Here is a 23,998-nt window from a genome sequence, read left to right on the forward strand (position 1 = left end):
TATTACATGTTCTTAGTTTAAGGACAAAGAAATCTCCAGTGAGATGCTTTGAATATTGATCCCATTTGCAATCTCATTCAAATGTAGAAACTTGATATATCTTTAAAAGTCACATTCCATAATTAATTATATTACTTGACTCTGTCTTGAATTATTTGAGTTCAAATTCCATGAAGTTATTGGGTTTAAAATATATATGGTAAATTTTGCTAAATATAGAAGGGTTGGTAGATTTGTGAAATTGTCTTCCCGTAAAGGTAGTAAACACAAATATTTTGAAGAATTTCAAGAATGTCTGCTGTATACAGTAAAATTGAACATTAATGAAACTCTTCTTACATTTAAAGGGACACTGAACCCAATTTTTTTCTTTTGTGATTCAGATAGAGCATGAAATTGTAAACAACTTTCTAATTTACTCCTATTATCAAATTTTCTTCATTCTCTTGGTATCTTTATATCAAATGCAAGAATGTAAGTTTAGATGCCGGACAATTTTTGGTGATCAACCTGGGTTGTTCTTGCTGATTGGTGGATAAATTGATCCACCAATAAAAAAGTACTGTCCAGAGTTATGAACCAAAAAAAATCTTAGATGCCTTCTTTTTCAAATAAAGATAGCAAGAGAACGAAGAAAAATTGATAATAGGAGTAAATTCGAAAATTGCTTAAATTTGCATGCTCTATCTGAATCACAAAATAAAAAATGTGGGTTCAGTGTCCCTTTAAAACATATTGGCTTCCTAGATTATGAGTGGATTGCAATATTGCGCTTTTGAGAGTGATATATTTGAGCTCTACTCAGTAATACGTAAATGTGTGCTGGTATTACAAGTCATGCGCAATGCGAATGCGACCTCAAAGCCTGGAAGCCTTTCGCTCACAAGAGAGTGCTTCCTTAGGCTCCAATCGGAGTCTCGTTTTCATGCCGTGAGACATGGCAAACCACCTAGCGCAGCGCAGGGAGCTAATCATGAAGTGTTGGGCAGCAAAATAAAAATATATATGTATATGAATATATACATATCTATTCATGTGTTTATATTTTGTATATTTTAATATAAGCAAATACATATATCTTTAAAGTAAAAACACAGTCCCCCATTGACCGCAATGTAAAGGACACCCCCCTTCCTCTCACTTTAAAGTACCATAAAACATGTTGAGATCTGTGCATATCCTAAAAGAGCTAATTAAGTAAAAAATAGCTGGCATAAAAAATTGTTTAAAAATTGCTGGCAAGTATTTTAAAATAATTTTCAAAAATAAGCAAAATTAGTGACATAGCCATGCAGTCTGGAGTAGACCGATTCACCTCCTCTTATCAGTGTTTAGCATCAGAAACACAGGCATTGTATTTTAACTGAGTTCACAGCAGCTTATTTGCTTCCAGGCATGCTCCAGCAGATAATGACTGCTAAAGTCTTGTATTCTACCAAAGCAAAGGTGGAGATAGATACAGCCATATAAGGAATTGTGTGGGGGGAGTTAGAGCTGTACAATTCAGAAACTTAAAAGAAAGAGTTTACGGCGAGGCACTGCAGTATAAATTTGCAGGTAAATTAATTAAAGTACACATTATTATATTTTGTCTCTATCCCAACTTGTTTTATACCCCTTTAACTCTTTATAACTGCTTTGTGCAGTTTTTTTTTTTTTTTTTTTTATCATTTTTATTGAACAATTTTCAGTGACAATAATATGCATAAACAAAAAAACAAATGCATCAAGAGCATGCCATTACAGATAGCTACTGGTCATAAATGTTCCAAGTGCGTATAACAAGATTATTGAGTAACACAAAATACAATACAATAACCATAGAAATATAAAATAAATAAAAAAAAGGTAGCAAGTAAGAAAAAAAAGAGGAAGTGTAGATATAGGAAGAAAAGTAATAGAGAGAAGAAAGAAGCCACTCTCGCACAAGTGTGTAGTGCGGTTTTGGGTTGATCTATTTTATTAGGAATGTAAAGAGCAGAGTAGAAGAGGTGGGGGAGAGGGAGGAAGGTGAGGGGGGAGAGGGTATGAGGGGGGAAGGGGAAGGAGGGGAGATGAGGGGGGGAGGAGGTGGGTGGTACCGGCTTCATGGTTGCAGTGGGTTTATGGTTTCCCAATAGAACTTGACGTCACAATAAAGGTTCAGCTTATTGCTTCTGAAATAATAGTATTCTCTAATTGTATGAGCTCTTGGGTACGTGTTGTCCATGTTTCAACTGTGTATATGATGTTAGTTTTCCAATTTCTAGCAATTAGGGATTTTGCTCCATTTAAGCAAATCTGTAGAAGATGTGACCTCAGCTTACAAGTATGTTTAGGTCTGTCATTAAATAGTACCATCAGGGGTGTGAGTTTAAAGGAGGCGGCAAACAAGGGACAGAGTATCAGTTGCAAAGCGCTCCAGAAAGGCAGCAATCTAGGACAAGTCCACCATTTATGTGCCATACTGCCGATTTCACCGCAGCCCCTCCAGCACATAGGGGACAGCTCAGAATATATATACTTTAACCGTACTGGTGTGAGGTACCATCTAGAAATTATTTTATAGTTCATCTCCAGAATTTGAGTAGATGTAGAAGATTTATGGGTATATGAGTATAATCGATCCCAACACTTCCGGGATTTGCAAGCCAAGTTCTTTGGACCAGTTCTGTGTGGATTTGGGTAAGTGTTTGTGTAGGCAGGAGTCTATTATTTTTCTAGCTAATGCTAGTGTTCCCTTCAGGGCTTTCCCACTTCTGCAGAGCGATTCAAAGCATGTAAGAGGGTGTCAAAGGGCTTGCTTGTGTGGGGAGGTAGCTAGGAGATGTTTAAGCTGGGAATATTTAAGCCAATGAGTGAAAGTGCCATTTAGGATATCTGCTAGCTCAAATGCAGGCCTCAGACCCACTGGCTGAAGAAACTCACATATGGGAGAGGAGAAACCTATATCTGTGAACTGGGTACTACCTGTGGATGTATGCATACTCCTCAACAATTCTGTGTTCTGAAATATTGGTGACATAGGCGAGAAGGGGGATGAAATCCCTGGTGTATGTTGTATCAAATTATCCCATGAATGAAAGATATGCCTGTATAGGGGTGAAAGCTTGACAACACTGGGTCTGCAGGATGCTGGTAACCAACATAAAGGACCAAGTTGCGGGGTCCGAAGTATAAAGGAGTCAAGAGATAACCATGCTTTGTCATAGTGCCAGTCTAAGACTCGCTGCAGTGTGCCAGCTTGGTAATATCTTGCTATGCAGGGAACCCCCAAACCACCCTGTTGTTTTGTACGATAAACAGTTTGTTTTGCTACTCTGGGTTTACTACCGCTCCATATAAATTTATAGAGAATTGATTGGAGTTGTGATATAAATGTTTGGGGGAGGTTAATAGGGACTGTCTGCATCATGTAGAGAATGCGGGGTAATATAGACATTTTAGCCACTTGTATTCTACCCCACCATGAGAAGGGCTTTGATTGCCATTTTTGGCTGTCTGATTGAATTCGCTTAAGTATTGGGATGTAGTTGGCGCTGAAAAGTCAGTCAATCTTAGGGGTTAGTCGGGTGCCCAGATATTGTATGTGATCTGTGCACAACTGGTACGGGAAAATCATAGAGAGTGCGTTAAACTGTTTTGTGGGCATATTAATGTTTAGGATATTAGATTTTTGATTGTTGACGAGAAAATGGGATAGTCTACCGAATTTATGAAATTCCTGCAGAAGGTGTGGGATAGAGGTGAAGGGGTCAGTCAAGGTCAACAAGACATCATCTGTGTATAGACTAATTTTATATTCATTAGGATCTATTGTCATGCCCTTAATGTCCTTGTTGCCCCTAATATGTGCTGCCAGAGGTTCCATGGCTATAGCGAAAAGTATTGGGGAAAGAGGGCAACCCTGTCGGGTCCCGTTATTAATTTGAAAGGAGTCTGACAGGGTGCCATTCACCTTTATCTTAGCTGATGGATTGCTATATAGGCTAAAAATTCTATTGATAGTTACTTAGCCAAAACCAAATCCTATCAGGGCCGATTTCAGGTATGACCAGTTAAGCCTATTAAATGCTTTTTCCGCATTGGTAGAGACCAGGACAAGCTCAGTGTTCGTCAAGGACGCATGATCTATACAGTAAGATACAATGTACTGATAGTGTTGTCCCTGGCCTCCCGATGTGGAATAAAGCCTGTCTGGTCCACATGAATGATTTGTGGTAACAATTTATTAATTCTAGTAGCTGGAATTTTAGCGAAAATGTTTGCATCTGTGTTAATCAACGATATAGGGTGATAATTTTTTGGCAGTTGTGGAGATTTACCCTGTTTATGAATTAGGGCAATGTGGGCGGAAAGCATATCCATGGAAAAAGAATTGGTGTCATTTACTGATCAAAATAATTTAGCTAGCTGGGGCGCTAATATGTGTTTGAAGGTCTTGTAGTAGGAGTTGGATAATCCATCTGGTCCTGGACTTTTACAGTTAGGAAGGGATTCTATAGCCAAAAGTATATCTAAGATTTCTATGGGGGCATCTAATTGTGCAGCATCTTCTTGTGAGATATTTGGAAGGTCTGCATCTTTAATGTACATATCACTCTCTATCTTGTTTAAGTGATTGTCAGTATGAGGAAGTTTGTATAGGGCCTGAAAGTAATCGTGGAAAACCTTAGCTATCCCTTTACTGTCTTGAATAATAGCAGAATCCGGAGCTGAAATTTTGTGAATATAAGAGTTAAGTGTTCTTTGACGTAAGGCTCATGCCAACATTGTGCCCACCTTATTACCTTCTGTTAAATAAAGCTTCTTTAAGAAAAAGGCGCGCCTCTGTGCCTCTTTATTAAGGTAGACATTAACTAAGGATCTAGCTTTCACCTGGTCTCTTTGTATTAACATATTTTGGGGAGAGTTTGAGAAATCAGCTTCTAGTCTATTTAAGTTTTTCATTAAGGACTCAAATTCTCTCCGACTAGATCTAAGTTTATTCGCTTTAAATTTGAGGAAGTCACCCCTAATAACCGCTTTATGTGCGTCCCACAATAAATGTGGTGTAATTGCTTCATTATCATTAAGGTGAAAGTACTTGGTCAAAGAGCGAACAACCTTCTCTGTCAATTGTGTGTCTTTTAGAAGGGAGTCGTCTAGCCTCCAGCAATATTGAGCTATCGGGGCCTTGGGCCAGGAAATTTCTAGTACTGTCATGGAATGATCAGACCAGGGCGTAGGGCTAATGTACGAGTGTTTTGCTAAATGGAGGTGGTCTTGATCTAAGAAAATGTAGTCTATTCTGAATGAGGATTTCTGGGGATGGGAATAGAAGGTGTATGTTTACGCCGTGGGATGTTGGAGTCTCCAAACATCAATTAGGGACAGGCTTTGTAGTTTGGTCTGAATGGCATGTAATGTGGAAGGAGGGATACAACTATGACTGTGTGAACAGTCCTGTTTGGGAAATGGTGCAACATTCAAGTCGCCCACTAGGATCGTAAAACCTTTGGCTACAGATGTGAGCATATCTAGGGACTTTTTAAAGAATTTTGCCTGTCTTTTGTTTGGGGCATACATGTTGACTAGGGTAACTGGATAGTTGTATAGGGTGCCTATTAGAATCAAAAGTCTGCCTAGTAAGTCGCTCAAACCAGTCCAAATGCACATCAGCAATAGTAAACTTTATAATGTTCATGAAATCAGAACAGCATCACTACATCTCTAGAATACGTTTCAGAGAAGAAGGGGTAGCTAGGTCTGAACCTCGTCAACATGGCTTTTCGGATCAGTAACAGTTTCATCTAACAGGCCATTATTCATAGATAACATAAAAGAGGAACATAAACAGTTGGGCATATAAACACGGATATAAGTGTAATTTAAACCATACATAACAAACGACTTTTTAGATTATTGAGACTAAAGTCCTGAACATGAAAGTGCATAGTTAGAAATACAAAACCTAAATCTCTACAGCTTACCCTCACCTCTTAGGAGAACAACCATAGGTCTCCTCTTTATTATGGGCCACTCACTGGAGGGACCTACACCCAGGGCCGGATTTACATCTCAGGTGCCTGTAGGCACAAAAACCTGGCGAGCCCGCCCACCCCCACCAAACAAAAGTGAAAACATTTAGGGAATTTTTTATTTTATTTAGGACAACGGTAAATAATTATTAGAAGTAAAACATTAAAGCTTGAGATAACAAGGTAAGCACAGTATTATTTTTAACTCTGTGTAAAATCACAAGAGCTCAAATAGCAGAGTGATGGGAGTTGTATTCTGGCATATATATATATATATATATATATATATATATATATATATATATATATATATATATATATGTCAGAATACAACTCCCATCACTGATGTACATAGAAAGAATGTATGTCAGTGATGGGAGTTGTACTTTGACATATACAGTATTTATATATATATATATCCTAGAATACAACTTCCATTACTGAGATACATATAAATCGCCCCTGTTGCCCCTTCCACAAATTTATATTGACTGGTTTAGTCAGGAGCATAGTGTGGAAGGGTATATATAGCATTGTTTCCTTCCTTTTTTGACTAGTAATTATTAAAAGTTAAGTTTTATTTTTATTTATGACTTGGTTGACAACCACCTTGTTGTTTATAGAAAAGTTTTCAAGATTTAATCCCATTTGGTGGTTACCTAAATAGTGGAGCAAAGGAACAAATTTATTTTTATTTAGGGATTTACTCACAATTAATGGACGCAGCTATTTTCTCCCCAGGCTACATAGGCTAAAGTCCTCCTCTCCTTTCTTATTTCCTCCCTGCGCCTTGTGGGTTGGGGTCATTTCAGGTACAGGGACGTGGCTCCTCATTGGCTGGCGAGTGAAGCTGTGCAAGCAATGCGGATTGGCTGAAAGCTGATCCTGGCTTTTAGTAAAGGAGCCGTTTGTGAACTGCAAGCGGGTACACTCAGAAACGCTGCTGCAGCTCACGCTAACACTGCCACCCCGGTATTGGCTGTATTACTGAGTGGGTGTGGTGGTGCTGTGCAAGCCGTGGGTGCTCTGCGTGAGCACTCGCGGCTCACACCATAATGGTGCTGTGTTAAGGTGAGCTGGCTCTCACCAAAACACCTCTCCCCTTAGGACCTTCAGTAGTTTGCAGATACTGAGCCAGATCTGCTCCTCGTGCACAACATAAAAACATTGGAATGTGGCGCAACGGCCACCATTTCATAGTAAATAAATATAAAAAATATATTACAATTACACTGATACAGACAGGTGCCCCTCCCTGCGGTGCGCCTGTAGGCACATGCCTACTGTGTCTAATGGGAAATCCGGCCCTGCCTACACCTGTTAATGTGACCTTTTGGTGGTCAGCTGCACATATTTTTTCACAAATCCCCACTAGACTGCACACTCTGGGCTAAATTACATGTGGCGCGCTAAATTATTTTTTCACATGTGCTTAACTGCGCTCAAAGTAAAAAATTCTTTCAGCCGCATTAGCGCTGGTATTACAAGTTGGAATTAATAAAAAGTTAGCATGTGATCGCAAGGCCAAGGCGAACTAACTTCAAGACCTTGAATACAGTGATCGAGTTTACTTCTAAGGGGTGCACTGTAGGTCTAATCAATAAGAATTTGCATGTAAAAAGCATTATATGTTTTTTTTTTTAGATCCAGTGTTAAGCCATTCCAATCCAATAGCTGAGTTGTTATTTAAACTAATGAAACTGTCCAAACAGTGAACAAGGTAAGAGCAAAATCTAGTTGAACAAACAAAAATGATAAGAAACAAGCTAAATACAGGCTTTTTAAGGAGGGGAAATGTTTGCATTTTTTTTTATATTTATGGAAATAGAATATATGAAAGTAAGCCATCACAGTTAATTACTTCTCCATTAATGATGATTACCTAAAAAGTGATTTAATACCATTTGCTTATATGTGTAAACATTTAAATGGTGCATATGTAATAAGATTGCTGTTAAAAAGGCAAGTGTGTGTGATTCTTTATCATTGTAAATACATTGTGGAAAACAAATACAAATCTACATTTTTAAATAAAATATTTTTTTTTGGAAATAGATTTTTTTTTAGAATACAAATCTTATTTTTTTTTTTTTTTTTTTTTTATTGAGGTTATTGAGAGCATACATAATATAAAACAAGTTCTTTCACAAAAAGTGAAAAATGTACAAAACATTAGCAGAATAATAAGCCAGAAGGCTGTAGGTATACTGTTTAAAGTTGCTTCCAAATTAAACTTAAACCCTGTACAAACACTGGTGATGCAATAGTTATGTCCAAGTAAGATATACTTTATAGTTAAACATCATTTGTGAAAACGTACTATGTACACGGACTTGAGAAAGAAGAACTGATAATATTAAAATCTCATTTTAGTTTAGAGATTTGGGGGAGGGGATATCAATAGCTGCTATAGTAAAACATGCATATGAGAAATTTAGGGGTATGAAAGTAGGATATATTTTCCTCAGTTGAACAGGTAAACTATGAGGGGGGTGAGCGGAACTAGCAAAAATGTAATAACTCCACTAATCTCTTTAGATAATTCTTAGGTACCTTTCAAATATAGAACCCACTAACAGGGTCAACAGCAATAACATAACTGTTGCATTAAAAGTCTCAACTAACACCATAAACTGTTTAAAATCAGTAGATCTTTAGTCTCAGTAGTATCATCGCTCCGTTTACACTATAAGAAACCAAAACAGCCACTCATGTCGGAAGCACTAGCCTTAGTCATAGAAATCGCCTCTAGAAGTAGCTGGTATTTAACTAACAAATGTAGACTTATACGCTGTATAGCAGTGGTAACTGTATAATTTATCACTAACTTCCAATAAAAAGCAAATGTAACATCTAAAAGTTTTACGCTGTAGTGTTGGGGATATAAGTGATAACTTAATGATAGAGTGAGACCCTCTCAAGCATATTGCTCTGGGCTAGTCAGTACAATAGATATATTCTTCTACTATACTGAAATCTTAGTACAGAGATAGGCCTCTATTTATCAAGCTGCCTGATTTGCCGTAGTTATCAAACCCTACAGACCGGCAAAAGTAGAATATAGTGATGTAACATACAATCCGCCGGACTCAGTCTGACACAGACCGATGGTTACATCACTACAGATGTTCCAAACGCAAGTTCGGCACAATCTGACTACTTTTGGAAGTTATCAAAGAACTAGCAGGTACGCTCGCCACTATTCCGGCCCAGCGTACCTGGTTTTCAATCCGCCGCCCTGGAGGTGGCGGATGCCATTGGAATCAATGGAAGTCTGACTGAAAGCAGCGAAAGCTTATGTTCGCTGCTGCCCGATATACCATTGATTCCTATGGTAAATGTCTACACCTAACACCCTAACATGTACCCCGAGTCTAAACACCCCCCTACACCGCCGCCACCTACATTATACTTATACATTAACCCCTAAACCGCCGCTCCCGGACCCCGCCGCCACTCTAATAAATGTATTAACCCCTAAACCGCCGCTCCCGGACCCCGCCACCACTCTAATAAATGTATTAACCCCTAAACCGCCGCTCCCGGACCCCGCTCCCACTCTAATAAATGTATTAAACACTAAACCACCACTCCCGGACCCTGCTGCAACTCTAATAAATGTATTAACGCCTAAACCGCCGCTCCCGGACCCCGCCGCCACCTACATTATACCTATTAACCCCTAATCTGCCGCCCCTATACCATCGCCACCTACATAAAGTTATTAACCCCTATCCTGCCGATCCCGGACCCCGCCGCAACAAAATAAATTGTTTAACCACTAAACCACCGCTCCCGGAGCCCACCGCCACCTACATTATATTTATTAACCCCTAATCTGCCCCCCCTAAACCGCTGCCACTATAATAAACATATTAACCCCTAAACCTAAGTCTAACCCTAAACCTAACACCCACTAACTTAAATATAATTTAAATAACTAAATGAAAATTCCTATAATTAACTAAATTATTCCTATTTAAAACTAAATACTTACCTATAAAATAAACCCTAAGATAGCTAAAATATAACTAATAGTTACATTGTAGCTATCTCAGAGTTTATTTTTATTTTACAGGCAACTTTGTATTTATTTTAACTAGGTACAATAGTTATTAAATAGTTATTAACTATTTAATAGCTTCCTAGTTAAAATAAATACAAAAGTACCTGTAAAATAAAACCTAACCTAAGTTACAATTACACCTAACACTACACTATAATTAAAATAATTAAATAAATTAACTACAATTAAATAAAATTAAATACAATTAAATAAAATTAACTAAAGTACAAAAACAAACACTAAATTACAGAAAATAAAAAAATAATTACAATAATTTTAAACTAATTACACCTACTTTAATCCCCCTAATAAAATAAAAAAGCCCCCCAAAAGAATAAAAATCCCTACCCTATACTAAATTACAAATAGCCCTTAAAAGGACCTTTTGTGTGGCATTGCCCCAAAGTAATCAGCTCTTTTACCTGTAAAAAAATACCCCCCAACATTAAACCCCACCACCCACACACCCAACCCTACTCTATAACACACCCAAGCCCCCCTTAAAAAAACCTAACACTAACCCCTGAAGATCACCCTACCTTGAGACGTCTTCAACCAACCGGGCAGAAGAGGTCCTCCAGATGGGTAGAAGTCTTCATCCAGGCGGCATCTTCTATCTTCATCCATCCGACGAGGAGCGGCTCCATCTTGAAGACATCCGACGCGGAACATCCATCCAGACCGACGACTACCCGACGAATGAATATTCCTTTAAATGACGTCATCCAAGATGGCGTCCCTTGAATTCCAATTGGCTGATAGAATTCTATCAGTCAATCGGAATTAAGGTAGGAAAAATCCTATTGGCTGATGCAATAAGCCAATAGTATTGAGCTTGCATTCTATTGGCTGATTAGAACAGCCAATAGAATGCGAGCTCAATCCTATTGGCTGATTGGATCAGCCAATAGGATTGAACTTCAATCCTATTGGCTGATTGCATCAGGCAATAGGATTTTTCCTACCTTAATTCCGATCTATCAGCCAATCGGAATTCAAGGGACGCTATCTTGGATGACGTCATTTAAAGGAATATTCATTCGTCGGGTAGTCATCGGTCTGGATGGATGCTCTGCGTCGGATGTCTTCAAGATGGAGCCGCTCCTCGTCGGATGGATGAAGATAGAAGATGCCGCCTGGATGAAGAGTTCTGCCCGTCTGGAGGACCTCTTCTGCCTGGTTGGATGAAGACTTCGCCCAGCTTCGTTGAGGACATAGGCCCGGTTGGGTGAAGACGTCCCAAGGTAGGGTGATCTTCAGGGCATTAGTGTTAGGTTTTTTTAAGGGGGGGTTGGATGGGTTTTAGAGTAGGGTTGGGTGTGTGGGTGGTGGGTTGTAATGTTGGGGGGGGTATTGTAATTTTTTTTACAGGTAAAAGAGCTGATTACTTTGGGGCAATACCCCGCAAAAGGCCCTTTTAAGGGCTATTTGTAATTTAGTATAGGGTAGCGATTTTTATTATTTTGGGGGGCTTTTTTATTTTATTAGGGGGATTAGAGTAGGTGTAATTAGTTTAAAATTCTTGTAATTATGTTTTTTATTTTCTGTAATTTAGTGTTTTTTGTACTTTAGTTAATTTTATTTATTTGTATTTAATTGTATTTAATTGTAGCTAATTTATTTAATTATTTTAATTATAGTGCAGTGTTAGGTGTAATTGTAACTTAGGTTAGGTTTCATTTTATAGTTACTTCTGTCTTTATTTTAACTAGGAAGCTATTAAATAGTTAATAACTATTTAATAACTATTCTACCTAGTTAAAATAAATACAAAATTGCCTGTAAAATAAAAATAAACCCTAAGATAGCTACAATGTAACTATTAGTTATATTTTAGCTATCTTAGGGTTTATTTTATAGGTAAGTATTTAGTTAAATAGGAATTATTTAGTTAATTATAGGAATATTTATTTAGAGTTATTTAAATTATATTTAAGTTAGTGGGTGTTAGGATTAGGGTTAGACTTAGGTTTAGGAGTTAATATGTTTATTATAGTGGCGGCGGGGTAGGGGGGGCAGAATAGGGGTTGATAAATATAATGTAGGTGGCGGTGGGCTCCGGGAGCGGCAGTTTAGGGGTTAAACAATTTATTTAGTTACGGCGGGGTCTGGGATCGGCAGGATAGGGGTTAATAACTTTATGTAGGTGGCGGCGGTATAGGGGGCGGCAGATTAGGGGTTAATAGGTATAATGTAGATGGGGGCGGGGTCCGGGAGTGGCAGTTTAGGAGTTAATAAATTTATTAAAGTTGCGTCGGGGTCTGGGAGTGGCGATTTAGGGGTTAATACATTTATTAGAGTTGCGGCGGGGCACGGGAGCGGCGGTTTAGGGGTTAATAACTTTATTTAGCTGCGGGGGGCTCCGGTGCGCAGCTTTTTGACAGCTTTTTTGATAATTTTGGAGAGTGTATTCAGGTCCACGGCGGCGATGTTAGGCGATCTTAGGCGAGCGTATTGGTGCCGTTGAATGCAAGAAAGTCGACAGCTTGATAAATAGAGGCCATAGTCTTTAAGTGACAATTAATATCATATCGTTCCTGTTCAACAATCAAGATATTGCACTGTCTCAACCTCTGACAGTGCAGTAATATATTTAATTATAGGGAAGGTATGAATATCTACAGTAAGGCTATCTGTACCATTAGGAACTATTATGGTCCACAATATTAAAATATCTGTATATACATTAGATGACCTCAAAATAGCCTATCTCTGTAGGACAGTAAATATATGATATGATACATAAAATATTGTCCCCCATACCACTAATGGGTGACTATGTGTTTGTAAACTGAGTAAGAGACGTATTTTGAAAGCCTGGTGAACAGCTTTTGCAGGGCAATATCAGGAGCTCATGTTAGATTTATATTCTAATGTAAGTTGTTTGTGATATCTAGCAAGTATCTAAAGAGGAAATGGCACCTCTGCCAAATATAATAAAGCCATATTTAAAATTCCAAGTACATTATCATGTCAACATTTCTGTGATATGGCATGGCATACTAGTATAATATATCTTATAGGGGACTCCCAATGCACCCGGGGCATCCCAAATGGGGAATCCTATATGCCCACCGCATTGAGTTTAACCTAGTCATTCACAATGACATAGTACAAACAAATAGAAGATTTGTTGCATGTAATGTAGGCTATTATTATAGAGGAAACTTAATATAATGATAAGGTTGGTAACTGAGGGAATAGAAACAGCGTAGAATACTTTGGTGAAAAAAATTCTAACTAGCAGCAGTCCATTTTTATGTCATCTTATGAAGAACATAGCTGCAAAACATTGTCTTTGAACAGGGAATTTATCCTACCCCAGCTTTTTGTACAGTCCATACGGCATTTATAGGACACTCGGGAAAGATTGTTAAACTAGTCCCTGAGACTGGAGCTGTAATCCAAAGCATACTAAAGTAATTTCCCAGGAAAGGACTAGTTTCTTTTTTAGTAATTCTCTTCGAGCTGTCATCTTCCGCTATTTCAGAGGTAGAAGATTCCGTCATTTGAACCCCAGTCTCATGACATTTGCGGTCATCTAGGCGAGGATAGCATGCTCGTTTCGGAGCCCACCAGGATGTCAAACTGATCTTCATAGCTGCATCTGTGTTATAGAGCATGTCCAGAGTTCTACCTGGGACTAAACTAGTCCCTTCGCTATAATCTCCCTTTGGACTCATGTCAGCCCCTGCTCCAAATATATTCATCTCCGATGTCAATTTGTTGCCTCCCGGCTCCAAAATCACGGTCTGCGCAAGGAGATATGTATCATCGGTCTTTGCTCCTTCAGCAGGTGACTGTAAGGCTAAAATGACTCCTTTTGGTCTATGAACAGCTCTAACCATTTGTTCTGTCACAGAATCAGCATTAAGCAACAGCAAGGCTAAAAACTGTTGCACCCGCTGGCTCTGTGTCTCACGTTCTTCAGCACTATAGGCAGGCGTCATCTCCAGCTCCACTTGTTGCTCATTAGTGAAGTATGGAGGGGAGGTATATCTTGCTACTATACAGAGAAGATCTCTCTTCATGTCTATGAATGCTGTGTCCATTATCTTACAAAGCTCTTCCATGGCTATAAGTGTAGAAGTCGTGGGATCCGTAATAGTAGGAGGAAGAGTAGAGAGAGAGGCCACTTTACTGAGGTTTTGATGAGATATTAGAGCTATGATGTTCCACGAGGGCAGGAAGATGGCCGCTTTCAAATGGCTTCTGCTTCAGGCGGCCATGAGAAAAAAGTGCACAGTTCGGCTTTCTCATTAGTTGCTGAGTTTAAGCTGCACTGCTAATTAGGTCAAGTACTTCTAAGCGTCAGTCTTGCTTTTGGGTTGTTATTCAATCAGCTGAATGGTAATTTTTGTTGTATAAAGATACAAAGATATATGGAACTCTAGTAATATGCGACCATTCTGTTGCCGGGCGAGCTCCGCTCCCCCAGAATACAAATCTTTAAATACAAATACCATTCTTTTTTGGAAGTACATTCTTTTTTGGAATTACACTTTTCATTTTTGGAAATGCAATACAACTTTTTGCTTTTGGAAATGAAATTCTTTTTTTAATTATACTTCGAGGATGTGTCAAAACAGTGTTAAAGATAAATTCTAGTTCCCATTTTGCTAAAGGACTAGTGATGTCACAGCATGCAGTTCAGTTGTTTGCCTGGGAACTATCAAAATTAAAGGGACAGTCTACACCTTAGTCATCTTAAAGTCTTACCTTAGATTAAGCTGCAAATAGCCCTCTGCACCCCTTTCTATCGTGCAGTAGGAACTGTAAAAAAGTTATTTCTTTCCTATGACATGGAGAGTCTACAACACCATTCCAATTACTAGTTGGGCATTCAACTCCTGGCTAGCAAGAGAAGGTAAAGAGCACCCCAACAAAGCTTTTAAAGGGACATAAAACTCCGCAAAAATATTTAATGATTCAGACAGAGAATACAATTTTAAACAACTTTCCAATTTACTTCTAGTATTTAATTTGCTTCCTTCTCTTGTTATCCTTTGCTGAAAGGTTTATCTAGGCAATCTCAAGAGCAGCAGAGAACCTCGGTTCTAGCTGTTATTTGGTAGCTGCATATATATATTGATTGTGATTGGCTTACCCATGAGTTCAGTTAGAAACCATTAGTGCATTGCTGATCCTTCAAGAAATGATACATTGAGAATGAAACAAATTAGATAATAAAAGTAAATTAGAAAGTTATTTAAAATTGTATCCTCTATCTGAATAGTGAAAAAACAAATTGTGTTTTATGTTCCTTTAAGTGTAACTTCCCTTACCCATAATCCACAGTCATTCTCTTTGTCTCTGTCAATGGAGGTTGTGTGAAGTTGGTGTCTGAAGATATTAATCCTTTTATGGGTACTCTTCCCTGCAAGCAAGGATTGGGGTCTAGCTGTGTCAATGTCAATCTCTTTAGTAAGAGTAGTGGTGACTTTTAAGCAGTTAAAAGGCAGCAAGGTAGTCTTTGCTTTACTTTTAACATTTTGCTACCCCTTTGCAGAAAGCCAGAGTTAGTTACTCTGTTCTTGATTTTACTACAGGTCCATGACAGGGAGCGAAGTGCCTGTCACACCTGTGTAGCAGCATCTGTCCTGCAACTGGATCTCAGGAGAGTGCTTTTTCCTTCAAGGTATTGAAGGACAGCAGCACTTTAGAGGGCAATCCTCATTCTGATCCTAATTAGGACATATATCCTTTATAATTAAGGATCATCAGGACAGATTATAGGGGGAATGGAGAATAAATCTCCTTAGAATGTGTGCCCTAAATTTATCCGGTAATTTAAGATATATTGCGTCTGAGCAGACACCTGGTTTACTACCAGGGACAGGGAATTTTGCTGCTGCCATTGCCGTTTTTTCTAGAAATTGCCAAGGCTTTTCTCCCTCTTTATATCCCTGTGCAATCCATGTTTTAGGATTTTTGAAGTGCTTCTAATTGTGTGGGGGCCCAGTTTATTTGTGACGCAGTTTATGTTGAGCGTCTGCTTTTTCAGTCAGTTACTGATTAGTAGTTTTCCCTCCTTAGCATATAATAATGTGCCACTAAGAGTTATAGAGTTTTGTGTAAATTGTGTTTGCAGATATCTATTTTAACTCTTTTTTTTCTAGGAACCGCCATTGTGTGCGGAAGCATTAAAACCACTCAGTTGGTTTTCAGTGGCCGGTACTAAAGGAGAGATACTTTTATTTAAGCATGGGTGCTTGCTGTTTAAGAGCAGTTAACATTGTTCTCTACTTAGCCTTCACAGGGTTTTCTGTTTATATGTGGAACCGCCTTTTTACAGTAATTGATATACGTAGGCTCTATATTGCGTTTCATCAGGTTAACGCAACTGCAGATTTTAACTCCATATTGGAGTTTCTTAGTGAGACTGTTACCAGGATGGTAATCTTGTTCTCAGGGATTTATAGTTTTATTCTGTCTCTATAGTGACACTATTTTGAAGTGTATCTATTACGTGTACCCTATTATTTTTCAGAGGGTTCAAATCAGGACAGAATTGTGTAGAACGTATTCATAAAGTGCAAGGGTTAACTTTTATGGGCTTCTCCGGACGGCAGGATTAAGATGACCGCCAGAGTTTCCTTTGGCGCGAATCCTTTCTATGAAAGTTACGGGAAGGAGTCTAAAACTTTGTGTGCCCTAAATTTCCCTTTGTGTCAGCGTGTCACACTCCTAGCGCAGCGCTTTATCAGCTCCTCCTTAGTGATTATGTCAGCTGTGGAGCCTCCGCCTCCTCTGTCGACCGGAGGTTTCCCCGTATGAAGTTTTACCACTAGGAGGAGGTAAAAGATACCTCTAACAGGAGTTATGCAGTACATTTTCAACCTTATTAAGGAGTTAGCTTGTTTTTAAGCCTGATAGTGATCGACCTATGAGCTGCTTATTCTCCTTTTTTGGATAATAGATCTCTTTACCAGATAGGATCTCATTAAGAGAACTCTATTTGAGTATTACGGTCTGCTGAGGGTTTTATATATGACCTTCTTATGGAAGCGCTCATTATGTCTATTCTTTATTTAATAAAAGAGGATCAGTTTTTACTATACTCCTTGTATTTAGCAGGGTCTGTTGACTTCTTGATAAGATTTTATTAAATCTGATATCCAAGGATCTTTCTTTGTTAGGTAGGTATTAGCAGGGATTCCCCTGCCCTTTTCTGCCATCTAGTGATAGTTTATTGACATTATGGTCTAAGTTTCTATTATTTTAGATGTCTGGTGCCTCCTTTTATTCAAGATGTTCTGTTTATGTTAACATAGTATGATATACCATTAGGTATTCTTTTTGTTCAGTGTATTTCCCACCAATATTAAATTATTATAGTTGGAGAGATTTAGCATGTCTTCGGATGTTGCTTTATGTCCGATTCATACTCTATTTTTATAAATGTTTATCGTTCTCAATGACTTATTGGTTTTTATCCCTCTGACAGGGATAGAAGTTGAATGGTGTTCACCTTCTCTAAATTAGAGACTCTATGGTAACTCAGTGTAAGTTCACTGGGATCCATACACGAGAGATAAGAATTCAAGCCCAATGGGGGCATGACAGTGCCCCTTTATCATTTTGAGGTAATATCAGCTATGTCCAGGTTTTATATTGGAATAGCAGTAATGCACGCTCCTACTGCTGTTTTTACATATTCATCAGTGATATTTCCTAATATCTTTTGATAATTTTTCCTTCAGAAAGAAGAGTAGTCCCCTTTTGGAAAGAAGGGTAATTCCCTTTTTTAGACCGTAGGTGTCTCACATTTCCTCAGGATTTCGTCCTTCTAGATGGAAAATATTATATAAGTATTAATTAGGAAACAGGACCTCTTTATCCTCATTTTTATTTCTCTGTATTTGTGTTTTAGAATATTCTAAGAGATCAAATGTTCTTTTATTTTGTTATCGTGAGATTTCATGCTAATTGCTGCAATCTAGTGACAGTTTTATGTGTATGTTAATTCACATTTTTAATATTTTATGTGTATTCATCTGCATTCAGTCTTTTCTTATTTGGAGACTATCCCGCTGTCTGTAGCATGATAATTAATTTTCATATTACAGGGAGTGCAGAATTATTAGGCAAGTTGTATTTTTGAGGATTAATTTTATTATTGAACAACAACCATGTTCTCAATGAACCCAAAAAACTCATTAATATCAAACCTGAATATTTTTGGAAGTAGTTTTTAGTTTGTTTTTAGTTTTAGCTATTTTAGGGGGATATCTGTGTGTGCAGGTGACTATTACTGTGCATAATTATTAGGCAACTTAACAAAAAACAAATATATACCCATTTCAATTATTTATTTTTACCAGTGAAACCAATATAACATCTCAACATTCACAAATATACATTTCTGACATTCAAAAACAAAACAAAAACAAATCAGTGACCAATATAGCCACCTTTCTTTGCAAGGACACTCAAAAGCCTGCCATCCATGGATTCTGTCAGTGTTTTGATCTGTTCACCATCAACATTGCGTGCAGCAGCAACCACAGCCTCCCAGACACTGTTCAGAGAGGTGTACTGTTTTCCCTCCTTGTAAATCTCACATTTGATGATGGACCACAGGTTCTCAATGGGGTTCAGATCAGGTGAACAAGGAGGCCATGTCATTAGATTTTCTTCTTTTATACCCTTTCTTGCCAGCCACACTGTGGAGTACTTGGACGCGTGTGATGGAGCATTGTCCTGCATGGAAATCATGTTTTTCTTGAAGGATGCAGACTTCTTCCTGTATCACTGTTTGAAGAAGGTGTCTTCCAGAAACTGGCAGTAGGACTGGGAGTTGAGCTTGACTCCATCCTCAACCCGAAAAGGCCCCACATCTTTTATGATACCAGCCCAAACCAGTACTCCATCTCCACCTTGCTGGTGTCTGAGTCGGACTGGAGCTCTCTGCCCTTTACCAATCCAGCCACGGGCCCATCCATCTGGCCCATCAAGACTCACTCTCATTTCATCAGTCCATAAAACCTTAGAAAAATCAGTCTTGAGATATTTCTTGGCCCAGTCTTGACGTTTCAGCTTGTGTGTCTTGTTCAGTGGTGGTTGTCTTTCAGCCTTTCTTACCTTGGTCATGTCTCTGAGTATTGCACACCTTGTGCTTTTGGGCACTCCAGTGATGTTGCAGCTCTGAAATATGGCCAAACTGGTGGCAAGTGGCATCTTGGCAGCTGCACGCTTGACTTTTCTCAGTTCATGGGCAGTTATTTTGCGCCTTGGTTTTTCCACACGCTTCTTGCGACCCTGTTGACTATTTTGAATGAAACGCTTGATTGTTCGATGATCACGCTTCAGAAGCTTTGCAATTTTAAGAGTGCTGCATCCCTCTGCAAGATATCTCACTATTTTTGACTTTTCTGAGCCTGTCAAGTCCTTCTTTTGACCCATTTTGCCAAAGGAAAGGAAGTTGCCTAATAATTATGCACACCTGATATATATATATATATATGTTGATGTCATTAGACCACACCCCTTCTCATTACAGAGATGCACATCACCTAATATGCTTAATTGGTAGTAGGCTTTCGAGCCTATACAGCTTGGAGTAAGACAACATGCATAAAGAGGATGATGTGGTCAAAATACTCATTTGCCTAATAATTCTGCACTCACTGTATATATTTAAATCTCTATCATATGAGGGGATTTTTAATATTTATATTAGTCCCTATTATGTATGGGGACTTTTTTGTTCATATTATGTTTATTCCTATGATTTTAGTATAGACATCTAAACAACCAGAGTTCAAGACCCGATGTGGGCATTACAGCCGTGGCCTTTGTGAATAATTTCCCAGTCTGCCTTTCATTTATCAGTGGCTCAATGCATGGAGGTGATTGGTCTGATGGTGGCATCCATGGACATCATCCCTTTTGCTTAATTCCATCTGCGAACGCTGCAGCTTTGCATGCTCCATCAATGGAACGGAGTCCATTCAGAATTATCACAGAGGATAAATCTGGACCCCCTAACAAGAGACTCTCTCTCAAGGTGGATGTCATAGGAACTTCTGTCTTGGGGCACTTGTTTTCTGAGACCTTCCTGGGAGATTGTGACTATGGATGCCAGCCTGTCAGGCTGGGGAGCTGTTTGGGATTCTCTGAAGGCTCAGGGCCTGTGGTCTCAGGAAAAGTCCTCTCTTCCCATAAACATCTTGGATTTTAGAGCTATCTTCAATGCCCTATCAGTGTGGCCTCAACTGTCTTTAGTCCAGTTTAACAGATTTCAGTCGGACAACATCACCTCGGTGGCTTACATCAATCATCAGGGAGGGACTTGGAGTTCCTTAGCCATGAAGGAGATGACTCACATTCTGCAGTGGGCAGAAGCTCCCGATTGTCTTCCATCTGCCATCCACATTCCAGGAGTGGATAACTGGGAGGCGGACTTTCTGAGCAGACAGACTTTCATCCTGGGGAGTTGGCTCTCCATCCAGAAGTGTTGTCTCAGATAACCTTCAGGTGGGGGGTTCCAGAGTAGGATTTGATGGCATCCTATCAAAATGTCAAGGTTCCAAAGTACGGTTAAGGTCAAGAGATCCTCAGGCCGTTCTGATAGATGCCCTAGTGGTTCCTTGGATGTTCTCTCTGGCTTATCTGTTTCCTCCATTTGCTCTCCTTCCACCTGTCATTGCTTGTGTCAATCAGGAGAGAGCATCAGTGATTCTAATAGCTCCTGCATGGCCTCGTAGAATTTGTTTCACAGATCTGGTAAGGATGTCATCTATACCTCCTTGGAGGTTACCTCTGAGGAAGGACCTTCTAATTCAGGGTCTTTTCCTCCATCCAAACCTAGATTCTCTGAAGCTGACTGCTTGGAGATTGAACGCCTAGTTCTGTCTAGACGTGGTTTTTCTGAAGCGGTCATTGAAACTTTACTTCAGGCTTGCAAACCTGTTACTCGCAAGATTTACCATAAGATATGTCATTAATATCTTTATTGGTGCGAATCTAAGGGGTTCTCCTGGAGCCGGGTGAGTATTTCCCGGATTTTGTCTTTTCTTCAGGATGGCCTGGAGAAGGGTTTATCAGTCAGTATTATAAAGGTTCTGATTTCTGCATTATCTATCCTTTTGAACAAACATCTGGCAGACTTACCAGATGTTCAAGACTTTGTTCAGGCCCTGGTTAGAATCAGACCTGTGTTTAAACCTTTTTGCTCCCCCGTGGAGACTTAATCTAGTTCTTAAAGTTTTGCAGCAGGCTCCGTTTGAGCCAATGCATGTTGTTGCTATAAAATTGTTATCTTTTGTTTCTTCTGACTATTTCTTAAACTCGCAGAGTGTCTGAGCTTTTAGCTCTGCAGGTGATTCCGTACCTTTTTTTTTCATACTGATAAGGCGGTCCTTCGTACTAAATTGGGTTTTTTCCCTAAGGTGGTGTCGGATCGAAAGATTAATCAGGAAATTGTTCCTTCTTTTTGTCCTAATCCTTCTTCTCATAAGGAACTTCTTTTGCATAACCTGAATGTTGTGCAGACTCTAAATTTTTACTTTCAAGCTACTAAAGATTTTCTGCAATCTTCTGCCCTGTTTGTTGTTTTCTCTGGAAAATGTAAGGGTCAGAAGGCCACTTCTACTACTCTGTCTCTTTGGTTGAGAAGTATGATTCTTTTTGCATATGGACTGCAGCCTCCTGAGAAAATACGTCTCATTCCACTAGGGCTGTCTCTTCTTCTTGGGCTTTCAAAAATGAAGCTTCTGTGGAACAGATTTGCAAGGTGGCTACATGGTCCTCTCTGCATACTTTTTCCAAATTCTACAAATTTGATACTTTTGCCGCGACTGAGGCCTCATTTTGGAGAAAGGTTCTTCAAGCGGAGGTGCCTTCTGTTTAGGTCCTTCTGCCTTTTTCTCCCTCCCTGTCCATTCCGTGTCCTCTAGCTTGGCTGTTGGTTCCCACTAGTAATTGGAATGACGTTGTGGACTCTCCATGTCATAGGAAAGAAAACAAAATTTATGCTTACCTGATAAATTTCTTTCTTTCCGGACATGGAGAGTCCATGAACACGCCCTCTTTTTAGTTATTATCCAGCCGTTTTTTTGAGTAAACCTCAGGCACCTTTTCACCCTTGTGTTTCTTCTTTTTCCATTTTCATTTGGCTGAATAACTGGGGATTATGGGTAAGGGAAGTTACACTTAAAAGCTTTGCTGGGGTGCTCTTTGCCTCCTCCTGCTGGCCAGGAGTTGAATATCCCACTAGTAATTGGAATGACATCGTGGACTCTCCATGTCCGGAAAGAAAGAAATTTATCAGGTAAAGCATACATTTTGTTTTTCAAATTAATATTGTTTCTTGCCACTTTGAGCTGCCAAGCTCCACCCACTGATGACATCACGATCTTGGTTGCATCTAGGCACTCTGCTGAATAACACTGACAGTCTGTTGAATCCAACTAGTGAGCCTTTTGTGACTGGATGACATTGTGTAATGTCATCAGTGGGCAGATATTTGCAGCCTTTTCAAAGTGGCCTGAAACACTATTTTAAAATAACTTTTTTTATAATTCCTGCTGCATGATAGAAAGGCACGCAGGAGGTTATTTGCAGCTTAATCTAAGTTAAGACTTTAAGATGACTAAGGTGTAGACTGTACCTTTAATATTCCTTAGTACATTATTATTGTAAAACAAGGCAGAATAAGCATGTTAAAGCATGTTGTATGGTAAATAATGAAAAACCTACGCTAAATTCTGAGTTGTACGTTAAGGTAAAAAAGCAGCGTTAAGAGGTCCTAACGCTGCTTTTTTACGCCTGCTGCTATTACAAGTCTTGAAGGTTTAGGGTCACCGCACACTTCTTTGGCCTTACCGCAAAACAACTTACGTAAACTTTGTAAAGTCTTTTATCTACGGGACTTCCATAGCGCCGGTATTACGAGTCTGTCCTGGGAGGCCAAAAAGTGAGCGGTACACCCAACCCTGTCAAGATCCCTAACGCATTTAAAAGCCAGTAGTTAAGAGTTTTATGGTACAATGCCGTAGCATAAAACTCATAACTAAAGTGCTAAAAAGTACACTAACACCCATAAACTACCTATTAACCCCTAAACCGAGGCCCTCCCGCATCGCAAACACTAAAATTAAATTTTTAACCCCTAATCTGCTGCTCCAGACACCGCCACCACCTACATTATATTTATTAACCCCTAATCTGCTGCCCCCAACATCGCCGACACCTACATTATATTTATTAACCCCTAATCTGCCACCCCAATGTTGCCGACACTATAATAAACATATCAACCCCTAAACCGCCGCACTCCCGCCTCGCAAATATTAGTTAAATATTATTAACCCCTCATCTACAGTCCCTAACATTGCTTCCACCTACCTACATTTATTAACCCCTAATCTGCCGCCCCCAACATCGCCGACACTATACTAAATGTATTAACCCCTAAACCTAAGCCTAACTCTAACCCTAACTTCCCCTAACTTAAATATAATTTAAATAAATCTAAATAAAATTACTACCATTAACTACATTATTCCTATTTAAAACTAAATACTTACCTATAAAATAAACCCTAAGCTAGCTACAATATAACTAATAGTTACATTGTATCTAGCTTAGGGTTTATTTTTATTTTACAGGCAAGTTTGTATTTATTTTAACTAGGTACAATAGTTATTAAATAGTTATTAACTATTTAATAACTACCTAGCTAAAATAAATACAAAAGTACCTGTAAAATAAAACCTAACCAAAGTTACAATAACACCTACTACACTATAATTAAATAAATTTACTAAATTAAATACAATTACCTAAATTAGATTAAATTAGCTAAAGTACAAAAAAACCCACTAACTTACAGAAAATAATAAACAAATTACAGATATTTAAACTAATTACACCTAATCTAATAGCCTTTTGCGGGGCATTGCCCCAAAGTAATCAGCTCTTTTACCTG

The 23,998-nt window shown here is 38.8% G+C and overlaps 1 protein-coding gene across 1 annotated transcript in view; it reads left to right on the forward strand.

The window, feature by feature from the left end:
- HNF4G (hepatocyte nuclear factor 4 gamma) overlaps positions 1-23,998 on the forward strand; it is a 269,988-nt gene that overhangs the window by 2,440 nt on the left and 243,550 nt on the right. Inside the window, exon 2 of the mRNA XM_053713161.1 lies at positions 7,644-7,719. The gene's annotated coding sequence lies outside the window, so the exon portion shown is untranslated. The remainder of the gene's footprint in view (positions 1-7,643; positions 7,720-23,998) is intronic.

Source organism: Bombina bombina, chromosome 5 (genome assembly GCF_027579735.1).
Source record: "Bombina bombina isolate aBomBom1 chromosome 5, aBomBom1.pri, whole genome shotgun sequence".
NCBI lineage: Eukaryota > Metazoa > Chordata > Amphibia > Anura > Bombinatoridae > Bombina > Bombina bombina.